The following is a 19,103-nucleotide window of genomic DNA, read 5'->3' as shown; positions in this document are numbered from 1 at the left end:
AATTTATAATAAACCGTTGGCAAATATTGTAAATCGTTTGATAAAACAAAATATCTTCCTATCATAAATTCCATCCTTAAAATACTTATTCACTTTGCCTTCATTTTAATAAACTTTTGTGCACGCGATTAAGCTCATATAATAATCTAATTAAACAAAACACAATTTTGTAATAAATATTCATCGGGAACAATTATCGGGTCGGTTAATTATTTGACGTATTATTATTTTTGTTAAATAAACGAACAGTTAATTGTTCGTATTTGAGACAGCGGATGAACAAGGGGGGGGACAAAGAAAAATTTCAATAAACGAACAGTTTAATTGTTCGTATTTGAGACACGGATGAACAAGGGGGGGACAAAGAAAATTAAACGAAGTCAAATAATAAGAAAAAGAACAAATAACACAAGTATATATGATACATGTTTGGGTGTGTGTGTGTGTAAAACTTATTCACTTTTCCTTCATTTTAATAAACTTTAGTGCACGCGATTAATCTCATATAATAATCTAATTAAACAAAACACAATTTTGTAATAAATATTCATCGGGAACAATTAATCGGTCGGTTAATTATTTGACGTATTATTATTTTTGTTAAATAAACGAACAGTTAATTGTTCGCATTTGAGACACGGATGAACAAGGGGGGACAAGGAAAAATTAAACGAAGTCAAATAATAAGAAAAAGAACAGATAAACACGAGTAGATATGATACATGTGTGTGTGTGTGTGTAAATGTGTTCACGTGATTTGTAGAGTCAGTTCAGTTGATAGTACGTGGAAATTGGTAAAGGATGTTCAAGTTGTTAATCGACATCGTTAATCTTATTAAAACGGTGTTAACAATTTACCTTCTCTAACCAGGACGACGAGAAAGATGAGAGGGATGTAAAGGAGGAGGAGGAGGAAGAGGAGGAAGAGGAGGAAGAGGATGAGACTACTATGTCTATGACGGTTAGTATCGAAACTGCTTTTACCAGGACCGAAGTGTTTCACGATAGAATATTACAGATTGACCGAGTACCGTCCTAAGCGTAATTTCGCAAGGACGATGGGAACGACAGAAGTGAATACTCGTTTACAACGACCACCCTATAATCCCCCAACCCCACAATTCCTGTCCCCTTCCTGTCCCCTTCCTCTCCTACCTCTCTTTTGCTTCACTCATACTTCCACGTTGATAGAGAGTTTGATCAATGTAATTTGGTCGAGGAGAGAACTTTGGTAAGTAAGTTGGTTTAGTTAGAAATGTAAGACCTTGGCTTTAGTATCTTATCAGAGCTTACTACGATATAACATTACAACGTTATAATTGTGGTGTTAATTATGGGCATTGTACCGACAATGAGTCAACAAAAATTAGACCTTGTTTTATATTAAAGGATTATTTCTATTATAAAACAAACGATAATACGAATGTTTGCCATATTTTCTTCTTTTTTTCTTTGTTTTTTTTTGTTGGATACATATCTTTGATCCAGTGTCATGATTATTTATACAGATTTGTTTTGTAAATTTAATTTGGTTGAAAACTAAAAAGAGAAGATAGAAGAGCGTTACGACGCTGTAGTAGATTTAAGTTTAATTTGAACGGAATATAAAAAAAGAGAGAGAGAGAGAGAGAGAGAGAATAAAAGAAAACAAGATATAACGTTATACGTTTAAGTTTAATTCGAAGGGAATTAAAAAAGGGTAGAGAAAGACGCGGGAAAGGATAGATTGAAAAAGAAAAAAGAAAAAAAAAAAGGAAATAGGGGTTGTTAGCGTTTATCAGCGGATTTGTGTAATCGGATTTCTAATTTCTATATATAAAGCCAACGAAGCAGAGGGACTAAAGTTAAGGGATGAAAAACTTCCGTATAGGAGGCCTGCCTCTCGAGCTAGCAAGCTAGCTAGCAAGCTAGCAAGCTAGCTTGCTTGCTTGCTTGCTTGCTTGCAAGCGAAAGCGAATGAGCGAGCCAAGGGGTTGCAAGGCGGAAGGGTAGATGGGGTGTGTAGGGTAGAGAACTAAGTTTCCGGCCGAGGCTCGCTAACTTTCCACCACCGCAAAGTACAAAAGAATGCAATCAATGAGCTCGCTAACTTTCCACCACCGCAAAGTACAAAGAATGCAATCAATGAGAAACACGAGCGGTGCTGCAACCAAGAGCGTGGGTTATCTAAAAGAGAATGAGAGAAGAGAGAGAGAAGAGAGAGAATATAGGGGGAGGGGCGAATAGTAGCGGATAGAGCGGAGCCGGCACTTCTCGCGGAATTTCCGTCGACGTTGCACGAGAAGCTGCTTGCTGTTAAACAGCAAGAGAGAGAGAGAGAGAGAGAGGAGTAGTAACGGGGTTGATGGGGGTGAGGGAGGGGGGATTGAAGAGGCAACGCGAGGGGTGGTACGATTCGAAAGTTATGGTCGTCCAGCGACGCTGCTTAGTAAGTTTATGTTCGTAAATTCTACCACAGTGCTAGGCTACCCTTACCAAGCAACCCCTTCTCCCCCCCCTCTTTCTCTCTCTCTCTCTCCCACACTTCTTTCCCTTCGATAAAATTTACTCGCGGATTACGAGTGCCAGGCAGGAAGGAAGGAAGGAAAGCAAGCAGCAAGCAAGAGCAAGCAAGCAGGCCACCCTCTCCATCCCCCCTTGCCCTCCCTCCCTCCCTCTTCCCTTCTTAACTCGACGAACTCTTGAAATTTTCTCGCCCAATTTTGACTTTACGATCCTCGCCGTATTACCCCGTCAGCGAGCTACTGCTATTACTCTGCTATTGCTACTGCTACTGCTACTGCTACTGCTGCCACTCTAATTGGAAGAGAATCTCTCTAGCAACGTATCCTTTTCTTTTTTTTTTTTTCTTTTCTTTTCGTTTCTTTTCGTTTCGTTTCTTCCTTCCTTCGTTCTTTCCTTTCTTTCTTTTTTTTTCTTTTCTTGTTCATTCTTTTTCGAGAGACAGACGCGACATTTACTCAAATCCATCGTAATGTCATCTCTCCTTCGTTACGTCAACTTTGTCGTAATTTTATTTTTTCTTCTTTTTCTTTTTTTTTGTTTTTGTTTTGTTTTCTTTCTTTCCCCCCCTTCACTCAATATATCTCTTAAACAAATTCATCAGCTTCCCGTTCTTCTCATGTTTTCTTCCTTTCTTTATTTTTATATCCTTTGAAATCGTCAAATTCGTTCTATTTTTTTTTTTTTACTTTTGAAAAATATTCATCAACTCAGTTGGAATTTTTTTTTGCTCGGTGTTCTTTTTTTTCTTTTGCTTTTCCATCTTCTTCTTCAAAATCATCAACTTAGTTTTAGCTATTTATTTTCTTTTTTCGTTAATCATTTTTATTTTCTCAGTGTCTTGGAAAATCGTAAGATTATGATAGAGAAGATCAATTTTTGTTATTTTTCTCTCAGGAGAGAATCGAGAAATAGAAAAGATAAGAGAACATTTGCGACTATACATGTTTGTGTTTGTGTGTGTAATGTGTGTGAGTGGGTGTGAGTGTGTAATGTGTGCGAGAGGTTAGAGAAAAGTAACGAGACTACGTTGGCTCGTAATCAGGCGGAAGATACGACCGAACGAAAGAACGTTTCGTTCCGAAGTTCGTTCCTTTTCGTCCGTCAGTCTTGTCCGTCCGTCCGTCCGTCCGTCCCATCCCGTCGGTCCCATCCCATTGGTCCAAAGGTCCTAGAAAAATCTTGCGTCACTGGCCGGCAATCTTGACGTCACCTCGAGGCATTAATCATCAATGTCGGTTTAGACGAGTAGTTTTCGCGTGCGACTTTAACCCCCTCCCCCCTCCCCCCCTCCCCCCGTACGATGGTTAAATAAAAAAAGTATAGTCTTCGGTTGGTTGAAAAGGCAAAAGCGAGGAAAAAAAGAGGAAGGCAGAAAAAAGAAGAACCGTAACGAAGGGGGTACGTTTCTTTCCAAAGTAGAAGAAGAGAAAAAGAGAAAGGGGTGGATAGAAGAGAAAGAAAAAGAGAGAGAGAGAGAAAGAGTGGCGTGGAGGGGGGAGGAAGGTAGAATGAGTCCGTAAACATTAATTAGCAAAATTGGTCGACCGTACGTCTTGGTTTATTGGCAGCTAGACTCTCGAAAACACGGTAATTCGGTAAGAGAGATGGATAGAGGGTAAAATAACGTATTAGAGAGAAAGAGAGGGATGGAGATAGTTAAAGAGAAAGAGAGAGAGAGGGAGAGAGGGAAAGTGGGATGGTAGGACGACGAAGAAGAAATTGACAAATTGTACTTTTAAATGATCGAGCTGGAGCAAAAAGCCCTCGGTACTTTTTCTTCTCTCTCTCTCTCTCTCTCTCTTACTCTCTTTTTCTTCTACTTTTTCTTTTTGACTATCTCTCTCTCTCTTTCTCTTTCTCTTTTTCTTTCATGCCCTCCAAAAGAATCTCCACGTTTCTAGTCGTTCCGGGTGTAGTAGGAGGACTTTAAATAAGGGTCAGACTTCCGGGCTTTGGAAGTGTGAAGTTCGGGAGAGGAAGGGACGAGGGGAAGAGTCGTGGGGGACGAAGGTAAAGGAAGAAAAGAAATAAAGAGATAGAGGGAAGATGATAGAAAGAGAAAACGTGTAGTCCTTCAGGAAAAAGGCAAATTCTCGAGGACAATGAAACGACGGAGCGTAGCAACTTTTGGATTAATATCATTACGCCAGCTCGGTAATCGCGATAAGCTGCCAGTACTAACTAAAAAGAGAGTGAGAGAGAGAGCGAGAGAGAGAGAGAGAAAAGTAGCTACTACTTCTTCGTAGGACTCTTCTTATTTTTTTTTTTCGGTTCTAACTTTGAGAAACGACACGACGGAAAGTGGACTTCATTTTTGTCGTTTTTGCATGTAATTAAGTAGTTTACTTATGAATGATAATATCTTGCGCGGTAAACAGTGATGACTACTACGCCAAGCATATCATGCTTCTATAATTTTTTAGTTTTAATTTCGAGCAATGAACTCATTTTTTGTATAATTAAATATATTACCCATGATTTTGTTAAATGAAGAAAAATTAATAAAACAAATTTTAGTCTAGCACGTTCATTTGATTTTATATTTCGTTGGTTTCAATCTTGAAATTTTGTATCGATAAGCATAAAAATACGATGTATATATATTTTTATGTTTTAAATATATATACATCGTATAATTAATAATAAAATTTGTATAAAAAGGTAAAAATTTGGTATTAAATGTAAGAGAGAGAAATATAACAGAAGTGCATTAACAACATAACAAACCACACACACACACATACACGCGCGCGCGCATACGCAATGCAGTAAAAGTTAAATGATATTTATTTTCATTAAAGAAATATTTCGTTAATATTACGCGTCTATAAAAGGATACAAATAAAGTGTTGGAGAAATAAAAACAAACAATTATATAATCAAGAATTCCATTAGTGGGATAAATTTCAATGAAATATAATCAAAGTATATACGCAAACTTCTCACTTCTATACGCGATAGAAATCAATAACAAAATGCACTTCTACCATCGAAGAAGATTAGCAATAGTATAGCATCTAATATCTTCATTAAGTCATACGAAATTAACGTTTGCTAAGCGAAAATTTCATCTGCCAATGTCTGCGAATATTATCTTGATAATTCTGTATTCACAAAGAACGATGAAACGCGAAACTAATATATACAGTTAAGTATATAAGTATAAGTAAATACAATACGCGTATTTTCATTTTATCCTTAAACACACACACACACACCCATACACACACATCTATAAAGTTATAACGCATCATCGAACAACGAATAAAATCCTCTTATCTAAAGCTCGACCGGTCAAAGTGAATAAAAACGAGAAATGACTTGCGAAAGTATGTATTATTGAAAAAAAATCAATATTGGTCCCCGAAAGATCCTCATTGTTATCGGAATCCACAGAATCAGTTAAATTCCTGGGATTAACATTTTCTTCTTTTTTTTTTTTTTTTTTACTCGAACAAAACGTTAAACATATTTTTTATTTCTTTCCTAATACTCATTTGAAACATCTATTTTCTCGTAGAGACGCGGGACGATCAATCTATCCAGTTATTTGATTCCTTTTTTATATCCTCGACAAGATATAACCGTAAGGGATTTTTATTAGACGATCGTTCTATTCACAAAACCACGAGAAAAAGTATCTCAACGTTTACGAGAGTGAGATAGAGATAGAAATAGAAATAGAGAGAGAGAGAGAGAGTGGAAGAAGTTTACGAAATAAGTTTCTTTTTCTTCTCCTACGATCATCTCTCCCCTCTCCCACCCTTTTTTCCTTTACCGAATATTTCTTGATCGTTCGATTGGTCCGTGCCGTCGTCCACCATTACTCGAACATCGAAACGTACCATATAACCCCGAATTTCACGAGAAGAATCTTCCATTATCTATATCTTCGCGATTGTGAGAGAGAAAGCTTGGTGTGGTTGGGTGGTGGGAAAGGGGTGGGGGTGGGAGGGGGAAGTGGGGACGGAGGTTTGGCGTTGGATATCTCGGCGATTTAAGAAAGCAGATTCGGAAAGTTCCCTCGTATCGGGAACTATCAACATTGTGTGGGTGTATACTGGGATGGAAAGAGAGAGGAGAGAGAGAGAGAAAGAGTGCTCTCGAAAGCAGCTAGGAACTTTCGGAATAAAGGTCGCATTAAGAGGAACGCGTCGTTTGGTACAACAAAGTCGTCTTTGGATTTGGCGTGCTCCTGGTTGGGTCGTTGCTTCGCGCCAATAGCAGTTACTATTAGCCGTAACCGTTAAATTCGAATCGACGTTCGAGAGCGTCGAGTTACCCTTACTGGCGAAATTTATCCCGTAAATAAGAACAGCAAAATCTCTTTCTCTCTTCTCTCGTCTCATTCGGTAGAATTTAGTTAGATTCCGAGAGAGAACAAACGTAAAATTGAAAGTTCAATGCTGCTGGAAAGTATGCCATAGGGGGGTGGTGGGTGGGGGGTATCGCGATCGTCTTTCCGACCACTAATTTTATCCAAACGTATTAGAGTTCGATCGTTTATAATTATTTTGCAGAATAAACGTATTTTATATATGTTTTAATTAGATCGGATTATTATATTATATTATTCATGATTTTGGTGATAAAAGTTTGAAAAAGAAATAAATATTATGCGCGCAATTCACGCGCGATAGAAGTGAAACCTTTAGATAATTAAACTTTGAGAAAATGAGACGAATGTTTATATTTTATGCTACATATGTTACGTTACGTATTATACAAACTCAAACAAGTTTTCAATTTCAACAAATGATACGTGCGGCTTATGGTAACTAAAGTATGAAATAAATGCTTTGGTTTGGATTTTATCGATAAATTTTGGAAGTACAATTATTAATAATAACAAAGATTCGTTGTCGGTACATGGGATTTGATTTTCATCGCTATCTTATCACTGCATTTTTTTATCATACACAACACACACACACACGCGTACACATTATACACAACAAATATTATTCCGTTTCACGTATCCTACCACTCTTTTATTTATAAAGTTACGATGATGTTAATTACAGATTAAAATGGTCTTTCGAATTTCTATTGAATTGGAAAATATTGTCGAACGTTTGGCTGGTGCTCGAACCGATTAAACAATTAATTTGATCGATTAATATAGATCGAGTAATTATATATGTATATCTATGGAAAAGAAGCTTTTTTTTTTCTTTCTTTTTTTTAGAATAAACGAAGAAAAGAAAACATCGATTGAGCTTTGGGAATGTGTTTATGGTGCGGTTCCACTCGTTTAAAATTTACGGCCGACTTGAATCCTTTGCCGACAAGGATTTAATCTTCGTGATTGATCGAGTCGTTTGGCTGGAGCTGCGTAAGCACGAAATACTGCCGGCGGATTGCTCTGCAACTTTGCTTAATTATGAATCCAACGTTGATCGCTTCGCGAACTATGGAGCATGAACGTAAATCGTCGATCTGTAAGATCTTTCTCTCTTTCTCTTTCTATCACTTTCGTTATTACTAGGAAACACAGTTCATTGAGTATATTCGATTTGAATTTTAGATAATAGAAAACTTGATTAACAAATTTACTCCCCCGAGAAACTACTATATTTTTCATTTATTATTATTATTTGTTAGAAAAATTTATTGGATTTATCGATTAAAGTTTTAAATTTATCCGATTATTAGGATAATATTTTTATTTCATTTTGTGTTAAATTTCTTTGTTGAAAAGATCTAAAGTTAAAAATCGTTTCAATGTATAAAATATTAACAAAAGTGAGTGATTATTAATACAAAAAAACGTGTTTAATTTCATTCGAATCTTATAGCCGAATTAGAAAGAAAACGGAAAAATCTTAAAATGGTTTCATGCCATCTATATAAAATGTCCAATTTATCAATGCAAAAATTAATTAAATGGAAAATGATTTTCAATTGAATGAAATAAATTACGATTGGCATGGGTATGCATATATCCCGTTATAATCGAATGTTTAGAAATGATAAATGAAATGCAATTCTAAATAGAGACGTGACAGTTATAAAGTAGGAAAGTATATCATCTCTCTCTCTCTTTCTATGCATCTCCATCGAGTGGCAAAGCGGTGAAACGACATAAGAGCCGGAAATCTGGTTGAAAAATTATGAGACGCGACGAGTTGAAGTCTCGTAGATAGAAGCCAAGCAACAGAAGCTCGCGAAGAACCGATGACAAATTTGCTTTTGCTTCGAAACGAAGAAGATAGAAAAAGATAGAGAGAGAGAGAGAGAGAGCTCGGACTTTTTTAGCCTTCGACTTTTCACTTTTTCTTCCGTTCTTCGTCATCCTCTTCGTCAGTCACCACAAAACTTGGAACATTGCCATTTTTGCGAAAATCAATTGTTTTCGTTCGTCCTCGGAAATGTCAATTTACGTAGGTTCGAATCACGCGACCGTGGAAGAAAATAAAGAAACTAGCGGACTAAGAAAAAGAATAAAAAAAAAATAAAAGAGAAAGAAAACACAAAAACAGTACCTTCCAATCTCTAAATGCTTTTATTTCCATTTAAGTAACTCACTTGGCCACTTGAAAAACATAAGGAAGGAGGAGTACCACTTTCAAGACTATGAGAATAGTTATTACCTACCCCTTTTCTTCTAGCTTTCCTATTTACGAGCTTTTCCTTTTCGATGCACGCTATCTTTATTTATTAACATTCATCCAATCCCCTTTAATGGCCTCTTCTCCCTCCCAGCCCTTTCCCACTCTTCATTCAACCATTTCCATAAATCTCATTCGTCTTCGAGCTGGCCTTCTCTTCGTTTATTACGTTTTCTATTTTTATTCTTTATTAATTTCGTAGGTAAGGAATCGTTCTCGACGAAAACGTTAGAATCATTTTTCTTTATCAGAGAAGAAGGGAACTTGGATATGCTGATTCGGAGAAAAAAAACAAACTTGACGATGGCAATGAAACTTTTATTTATACGGATGAAGATATTTTTACGCGTAGTAGGACGGAGTTACGAAAGAAAGTGTAAGTAAAAGAAGAGAGATCAACAAATCTTGGCGTTTCTTTGATGGATTAGTATCTTATACGATAGATCAATTTCAACAATTATTTATTTTACCTAATATAATTATTATAGCTCGTGATAATATTTTATTTTCCTTCCTTTTTTTTCTTTCTTTTTTCTATTTCCTTTTCTTTTTTTGGTTTTACTTTACTTTGCTACGTTGATAATATTTGTTCATTTCTTTTTCATATTGTATTCGCAATACAATATGCCCCCCCCCCCATTCCTTTACGATAGATCAATTTTAACAGACTTTCGCTTTAGCTAACACAATTATAGCCTTGTGATAATATTTTCTTTTCTATTCCTGTTTTACTTTAATTTCTCCTTGTTAATAATAATATTTGTTCATTTCTTTTTCATTGTATTCGTAATACAACGTACCCGTTCTTTACGATAAATCTATATTAACCGGACGTTTGTATTACCCAACATCATTTTCTAACTTCTGATAATATTTTATTTTATTCTAATTTTTTTTTCTTTTTTCCAGCTCTAGAATCGAATCATTTTGACAATAAAAATTGATTTTTAATTTACGTAACAATAGCATAGCGAGATAACCAATGTTATTTTCATTTTTATTGACTTATTTGTCAGATAATATTCGTAATTTCATTTTTATACTTTCGTAATAACGAAATGACTATTATAACCCGTACTATAATTTCCTTTTCTTTCTATTTTATATATATATTTTTTTCTTTTTTTTTCTTTTTTCAGCGGAGAGGCCTCGGTTTCGGAAATAAAAGCACAAACTCGTCCTTGCGCGAAAGAACCGTTGGAAATCACGCGAGCCGTTAGTCAGAATAGAAATGGCACGTTGCGAGATCCTTGGGAGTATCCTTCCGTGAGTCTTTCGAAGAGAGTTGTGTTTCTTCTAGTAGTTAACTGTCCGGGCCAAGGTTGAAACTAGTTCAACCTATCAGCCAAAGCCTCTTTCTCTTTTCTCTCTCTTTCGCGATCTCAATTTGACTCTTTTTTTATTTTTGTCTACACCTTGACCTCTTCCATCTCCTCCTTCTTCATTTGAACATAGCAATCGACTTTTATCGATGAACGATAAAACGTACGCGCGTTTTAACTTCAAATATTTTACAAATCTATAGAATATCTCTTTTATTCAGAATTTTATATATCCTTGGTTTGAGAGAATTTTATGAGAAAGAAAAATTTCTCGACCGAAAGAAAAAAAAAAAACGTGAATAATGTTATACTTACTTGCCACATGGGAATACTCAAATAGCAACTAACCCCTTTTATGTATTTCTTTTTTTCTTTTTTGGAATATATATCTTTTTTATTTATTTTATTAAAAAAAAAAGAAAAAAAAGAGAGGACAAATAAAAGGGAAACTAAAAAAAAAAGGTGGAAAAAAATGTCTTTGCGATCGAACAAATAAGATTTTTATTCGAGCACAATGCAACTAAGGTACTTTTTCAAAGCCAACCACCCTGGCTTGCTTTCTTTCTTTCTTTCCTTTCTTCCTTTCTCTTGTATTCATTCTAAAGACACGTATTTCTAATGCTTTTGTAGGATACGTGGATTTATTCGTCCGTAAGAAGACGCACGCGTCCGTTCTATGCAACTAGAACTACCTACACGCGATACCGAATGATCGACTGTACAAACTCGAACGAGCTGAAAATTTTTTTTCCGATAAAAAGAAAGAAAGAGAGAAAGATAGATAGAGAGAGAGAGAGAGGGAGAGAGAGAGAGAGAGAGAGAAAGTATAATAAAACAAACAAAAAAAAGAAACAGAAAGAGAGAAAGAGAAGATACAATCTATTTTTCTTATCCTTTCGATTCTATCTATCGTTTTTTATACGACTACGTGACTTTCCTCTTCGTAAGAGGGACTGCATAAAGGAGACCTAACTTACTCTCATCTTCTAAGATCTTTTTTATTTCTTTTTTTCTTTTAGTTTTTTTTTAATATTTCTCCGGTTCTCGAAGATACGATATTTTCAAACGTGTAATATATAAAATGTAGCAATTAATTCGTTGTCACTTAATATTAAATTCATTGGACATCTGTAAGAAAGATTGTTAAAAATTGTTTAAAATAATGTAGACTTGTTTTGAAGTATAACAGATTTATATAATGATTAATTTATATCTATACTTTATACTAAACTATATTATATATATATTTATATATATATATTTAATATTTTATATATATGTAATATATATAATTATTATAATAATAATTATAATATATAATTAATTAATATAATTAATTTTGTGACTCACGATTTAATTTAATTTAATTTTTTTTTTTTTAAAACCATATGTTTATTGCTTTGAACCAATACTACTATACTACTATTATAGAACTATTATACCTTTTTTTTATTTATTATTTACTATTTTCTTTTACATTTATTTACTTACTGTGCGTTACTACTAATATAATGATAAGTTTAATAATAATTACATAATTTTAATTCTTGTTTTGTTTTATCTATACATTACATTGTACTATGCTGTAATTAATGGCCTTTAAGGAGCCTAGGCTCTAGGGTCAATAAAATATTATTAAATAAAAAAAAATAAAAAAAAAATAATATATAATTAATATATATAATTAATTAATTAATATAATAATTAATATATATAATTAATTTTATATATATATTTAATATTACGCTATATTAAATTTGTTTAAAAGAGACACGGTACATATTAATTGGTGCACCTAATATTTGAAACGAATTGAAAGTAACAAGAATTTATTTCTCTCTCCCTCTCTCTCTCTCTTATTTTTTTTCTTTTTTTTTTCTTCTTTCCACTTCTTATTCTACCATCATCATGATTTATATTTGCCAGTATTGAAAGAGTATAAATGAAAGGAAAATAAATGAAATGAAAGAGGCGATATAAAGTGCCGTTTAAGAGGGGAGAAAGTTAAAAAGTGTTAGGAAACGTAAAGACGAAGAGGAAAGGACGAGAGAGAGAGAGAGAGAGAGAGAGAGGGAGGGAGAGAGAAGGAGGAAAAGATACGAAGGATCCTTCGAGGATAGGAAGACTCCAAATTAAATACCGATACGTCCTGAAGCCCTTCTTCTTCTTCTTCTTCTTCCTCCTCTTCTTCCTCCTTCGAGTCTGAGCAAACCTATTCCTTTCGTAAAAGTATCAGAGTAAGAAAAATAAAAAGAAAAAAGATAAAAAAAAAAGAAAGTAGGAAGAAAAGAAAAAGAAAGGAGAAGAATAAAAAGACTATGGTGTAGAGTAAAAAAGAAAAAAAAAAAAAAAAGAAGGAAAGAAAAGAGAAAGAGAATGAGAAAAAGTAGGGAAGAAATTTCTTGTCGTTATCGGACGAAGGATTAATGCAATTTCGCGATATTACGTTCGCTCGATTTCACGATCGACGTTGTTCCTTCGTTTCGCAATATCTTCCAAGTCGTCGGATTGCGACTATCTCGAAACTTCTCTTTTTTCATTTTTTTTTTTTTACTTCTTTCACTAAATTCCTTTCATCGAACTTTCCATCTCTCTCTCTCTCTCTCTTTTTTCATTTTAGGTACAAATTGACAAGATCACCGAACGTAAACAATTTCAAACGAAATTCTATCCATCGAACGTACATAACTTGTACCCATATACATACCTGCTCGATTCCTTTTTTTTCGCAGTTCAAAACAAATAAAAAAAAAAGGAAAAGAAAGAAAAAAAAAAAAAAGCAAATTCGACAGTGTTACCTCATCTCGTACAACACAAATCATTCGCACGTACAGCCCCACGAATTTCCTATACGTTAAACACGCATACGAGGAGTACACACACGATGAGGATATTCTCTCGTGTGCCACGAGGGATCGGTAGGAAAGGAGGTGGGGGGAGGGGGAGGGGAGGAGAGGGGAGGGGCCACCACGCACAGATAGTAAATTTTCACATATGCGTGTAAATATATCACCTATACGCGTTTATACGCACACTCACACACTTTATAGTATTGAAATCCCAGGATAGAAATTTTTATTTCATACCACCATCGGTATAAATTATACCGGTTGAAATTCGGCGTCGAACATCGGACGTTGTTGAATTCGTGCTTTCCGCTTCTATTATAGTTACACGAGAGAGAGCATATATACCTCTATTCTACAATCGTTCCATTTACCGGCTACGATCGAAAATACGAATAGGGACTGGAAACCTAAATTGATCGTAACCGTTCGGAAGCGGTGGGACAATCGATACTCGATATATATCAAATACTACTACGTTCGTCGCGTACCGTTGATTTCCCGTCCGGTTCCCGGAGTCAAACTCACCCCCTCCTCTAACCTACCCCCTCATCATCCACTTCTCTGCAAAGAGGTGGAGGACTCGGATCACCGAACATTTTGGTAATTGGAAAGGGGCCGGACAGCTTTTTAATTATCTCGTTACTTTGTACCGCTCTCCTGGATACGATGAATACAAAGTACGACGTAGAAGATAATCAAGTCCTTTGTAAGTGGCGTCGATCTCAAAGCGTCGCTGCTTAATTTAACAAAGCGTTCGCATACTCTATATCTATATGTATATGTATATGTATATGTATATGTATATCACTATCACTCTCCTCAGTCAACCCTCTTCTTCATCCCCACCCCTTAATTTTCCTCATCTTCCCTATCCACACCCACCTACCCCCACCTCTTCCCCTTCATCCCTCATCAAGTCCCGCTCGCATCGTCACCACGTTCATTCTTTTCGACACGAATCAATGAACCATTTCTATTGTTGCTTTGTGAACGCACTATCTTGCTTTCTTTCTTTCTTTCTTCTTTGATTTTATAATATAATTGCGAATTGCACCGTTTCGAAGCAAAGAAACTGTCGTTAGGAAAAAGAGGTTAATCATTAATTAAAAGTACTTTGTCTATATATATATATATCACGGTAGTTCATTCGTTTTACTATTATTAAGTAAATCCTTCTCTTTCTGTTCTCTAGTTAATGTAATTGACTGATCGATTTAATATGCAATTCATCTTGCGTTGCATTAGTTTTTCTCTACCGATTCGTATCTATATATACTTATTTAGTTTTTTTTTCTTTATAATGCTATTATAAAAAAAGGGATTGTAAATTTTATTTATTTTTTGTTTAATCTTTCTTACCATTTTTTTCTCCTTTCCCAATGGACTTTCTTGATAAATAATCGTGAACACTAACCTGAAACAGAAAATATTATTGGAAACGTTTAGGATAAATCTGTTTAAAATGAAATATTACGTTTAATCGTTAGTTGACGATGATTAAATGAGATTTAAGGATACTCAATGATTAGAATCATTTGCAAAAATTATCGAGAAAATAAAAAAATTAATTGTTTAAATACAATGAACTATTATTTAAAATACCGGAGAGTAACGTTACGACAAGGAGGGGAAGATTGATTTAGCGCAGGTGCTCCTAACGATACGCGGAAATTAATTTTCTTAACTCTACATCGGGTTCTTTCTCCTCTCTGCTAGAACTACTTTTTTATACACAAGGAAAAAGAAGAAATAGAATGGGGGGCAAAAAAAGGTAGGGTGGGAAGAATCTTTCTCGTAACAAATAATTCTTTAATACACTCAATTTATTCTGCTTTAAATGGAACGTACAAAATAAAAGTACAGAAATAAAAATGTAAAAAGGGAAATTAAATCTTTAGACACATTTTTTTTTTTATAATAATTTGAATACTAATATATTTAATAAAATAATTTTCATATATATATATTTTTGTCAGCCTCTGTAAGGTCTGATATCTTTTGTATTAGGGTATTAAGTGTGATTATCGTAATTTTACGATTTTCTAATTGTATTTATTTATTCATTTGTTATTATAATTTTATTTTCACAAAGATAGCATTAGATATCAATGCAAATGGATTGTACAAATTTTGGTTAAATGATTGTACAGGAAAACAAATTTATCAAACCCATAAAAGGGAGAATAAAAAAAACCATAAATATATATCTGTTAATGTAACAAATAATTCTGAAATTTCTCAATACAAAAAAAAGTATAACCATTCGAAGTATTTAATTATAATTTAAAAAAAAAAAAAAACACAGAATACATATATCTGATACAAATATATATATATATAATATAATAATATATATAATATATAATAATATATAATAAATATATAATAATATATATATATATATATATATTATTTCATTTTGTAAGTCGTTGAAAAAATTTCTTATCAGAAAAAAAAAGAAAAAAAAAAAAAAGAAAGAAAGTAATATAACGAACGATAAAGGATAAAAGTTAATAAAGTGTATAAACACAGTGCGCTTGGCGTATTTAAGCGTTTACAAGTAGACGACAGACGTAGATAGGAAGAGAGGAGGAGTACGCTTACGACTCTCCGAGGTAATAAAAAGGGTTAACGAAGCTGAGAACGATCGTATGTAAATTGAACGGCCGTGGCTAGTTTGGAGGATGTCGCGGATCAGTGCCGTTAAAAGATGGCTCTTGCAACACGCCGCTAGCTTAAATTTAACTGTCAAGCCGTTTAAACGCGCTCGTGCTCGTGCTTTCTTCTTCTTTCTCTCTCTCTTTCATTCTCTCGGTTTATCTCACTTTTTGTATACCTATATCTTTCTTTCAGCTATTTCGCAAGGAATATTTCTCTCGTCTTTTCTCCATCCCGTACGAAACTGACTGTGAAAACGGTCGGGGAGCTTTCCTCGGTCCGTTTGCATCTTCGTAGTTATGCCAGCCAAGTTACCACGAGGATATCACGCGAAAACCCTGGAAATTCCTTAGAGAGATAGATGATATCCTTTCCTTTCGTTTCTTAACAGATTTCGAAGCTCGGAAAAATTTTTCCAAGTACCTACTACATCCCTATCAGTGTTACTTATTTTTTATTTCGAATAGAAAAAAACCGATTATATTTTATTGAATATTTTATCTTACATATAATGCGAATTTATAATTTCGTAAAGTTTTAATTGTGTAATAACATTGAAAATATTCATTATTTCTTTATCATGCGACGGATCGTTCTATTTTTATTTATATTACTATTACCTTTTTTTTTCTTTTACATTTTTTTTTTACGTTTAAACGTGGATTACGTGAATTGAGGATTACGTTTTTATTTATTCGTCTTTATCCTTTTGTTTTTCGTATTTTTATGTGTCGGACACGCAACACCACTATTCATATTTATTTTAGGAGGAAAATAAAATATCTTCTAGACTTTCTCTTCTACGAGATACAAAACAATGAAATCTTCTTAGGGAAGTCGCTTGAAAAATAACTTCACTCCTCGCGCCAAGTCCAATCGTACGTGAATATCTCTTTTGGAAGATAGAAAACTTCGCGAAGCTTTTGAAGGATATCCTTGTTTTCGACGAATCACTTTTTCTCTGTTTGTCATATGTTACTCTTGACATAGGATTACAAATAAATTCATTTACGTGCTCGTAAAACATATACCCCCCCCCCACCTTCCTATCGCGTTTAGTATCAAATAAAAAATTCAAAAAATAGATAAACCCATTTTTATTAATATTTCAATCATAAAGACAAACGTTCTCCTAGTAATTTCATTTATATTATATTATTTAATAAAATAAAATAAAATAAAAAAAACTATAATTTACGTTGCATGATTCTCACTTTTAATTGTAATCGAACAGTTTACAATTTCTGGCGCGAACTTTGAAATATCAAATATAACACGATAATTTCGATATAATGTAATAAATAAAAACTAAACTAATGCAAAATAATATTCTTACTAAAGGGTATAGAAAATAATTTGGTTAAAAAGAAAAATGATACACGTAGATTGTATGTTATACTACTTCATACACATATAGCCTGGAATGGAAAGACGTTTCCTGTTGGAAGGCTGGCAGAGTTTATCCTTTTTACCGCGGAATACGGTGTGCTGCTTCTGCTGCTGCTGCTTTCCAGACAGTCTCGTACCATTTCGTAAAGTCATCTATTTGCGGGATTAACGTAGTAGGGATAGCAACTTCCTGCTAGGTAAGCAGAGGAAACTTTAGAAAAGGGTGAGGAAGAACGAAGAAGAGATAGAATAGAAAGAGATAGAAATAGGAGGGCGGTGGGGGGCAGAGGGGGGGTGGAGTGAAGAAGGAAGGAAGGAGAGAGGGTTTGGTAGAAAGGAACACGTCGAAAGGTTCCAGGACCGAACGAAAATTAGTTTCACTTTTTCCAGTTCCCTCTCTACTTCGTTCATTCGTTGGTTGGTTGGTTGGTTGGTTGGTTGGTTCGACGCGACCGCTTCTGTCCACGGAGAAACATAATCTTCCCTTCGAAATTGCTTAAAACCCTCGAGGCAGGCAGGCAGGCAGGCATTTGCCATAGTCGCAGATATCAACGTTAAAATGACTAGATGAATATTTAGCTTGGTCCCAAGTATAAGAAGGACATAAAGAAAGGTTCAAATGAGAACAGTAGAGACCGTTTGTAACGTTTCATTCTGAGAATGACTGTTTGAAAAAGAAATTTCTATCCTTTTTATTTTCCTCCGTACTCTCTTTTTCTTTTCTTTTCCTCGATTGTCAGAAAGTTTATGGAGATCGCTTAGATGATCATTAAGATAAACCCTAAAAGTAAAGATTCGCGAAAGTATCTATAACAAAGGTGACAGATTGAATGCTTGCTGATAAGTCGAGTCAAAAGGGAAGGGAAAAGAAAATACATATGTGTGTGTGTGTGTGTGGGTGGAAAGGAATAGATGGAAGATAATACGTTAGGAGTTCAAAGAAAGAAGAAGGAAATAAAAAGAGGATTGACGTTGAGAGACGAAAGGAAGAAAGGAAGGAAGGAAGGAAGGAAGAAAACGAACCCGTACCGAAATCCGTCGAGCTTGCGCCCTATAACGCACAATGTGGCTGACTCGTCTCCAATAAAGCTCACCAGTTTATACACGGACTCTCTCTCTCTCTCTCTCTCATTCTCTGGCAAATACGTTGCAATTATCATATAAAAGGATCAAGCGGAGAAAAGGAAGGCGGTTGGGTTCGCTTATACAGCAGCGTCCCATTATGCGGGGGAGGAGGAGCAAGGATGAGAGACTTTCTTCGGTCCTTTCTTGTGTGTAGCACGCGCGCTCGCGCGCGCGCGCGTGCGTGTGTGTGTGTGAAAGAGAAAGAGAAAAGGGAGTAACATTCTGTACGTTTTCGTATTGATCCGTCATCGTTCGCTTCGCCCTTTTCGAATTTTAGATCACTGAGAATTCAAGTCGAAGTGAAGCGAATCGAATCGAATCGAACCGAACCCAACCGAACTCTTCGGCTTTCTTTCTACTCTATCCTTCGACTATTCGCGTATTCCTCAGATGATAGTAAGAGATAGAAAGAGATATCCTCGAAAGAACACCAAACAGGGAGAAGACGACTCTCTTGGTCCAATCCCAGACCCGATCGAGCTGATTCTTTAATGTCTTTAATGGATTCCGTTCGGAGACTTCCGGATAAGCTAGAGACTAAATTACGACTCGAGCCAACGTTGAAACCTATGCGTTTGGTTGGATCTCTTCTTCTCTTAATGTTAGATGGAAAAGAAAGAGAAATAACTAAATTCTAAGAATTA

The 19,103-nt window shown here is 34.9% G+C and overlaps 1 protein-coding gene and 1 long non-coding RNA gene across 3 annotated transcripts in view; both read right to left on the bottom strand.

Annotated features, from left to right (window-relative positions):
* LOC122516238 (E3 ubiquitin-protein ligase MIB1) overlaps positions 1–19,103 on the bottom strand; it is a 493,031-nt gene that overhangs the window by 152,136 nt on the left and 321,792 nt on the right. The gene's annotated exons all lie outside the window — the stretch shown is intronic.
* Positions 14,657–19,103, bottom strand: part of LOC122516240 — a 42,493-nt gene continuing 38,046 nt past the window's right edge. The window contains exon 2 of the long non-coding RNA XR_006303519.1: positions 14,657–14,701. This is a non-coding gene — a long non-coding RNA (uncharacterized LOC122516240). The remainder of the gene's footprint in view (positions 14,702–19,103) is intronic.

This window comes from Polistes fuscatus, unplaced genomic scaffold (assembly GCF_010416935.1).
Source record: "Polistes fuscatus isolate 324 unplaced genomic scaffold, CU_Pfus_HIC Scaffold2, whole genome shotgun sequence".
NCBI classification, from domain to species: domain Eukaryota; kingdom Metazoa; phylum Arthropoda; class Insecta; order Hymenoptera; family Vespidae; genus Polistes; species Polistes fuscatus.
This window is presented reverse-complemented; position numbering and strand designations above follow the sequence as displayed.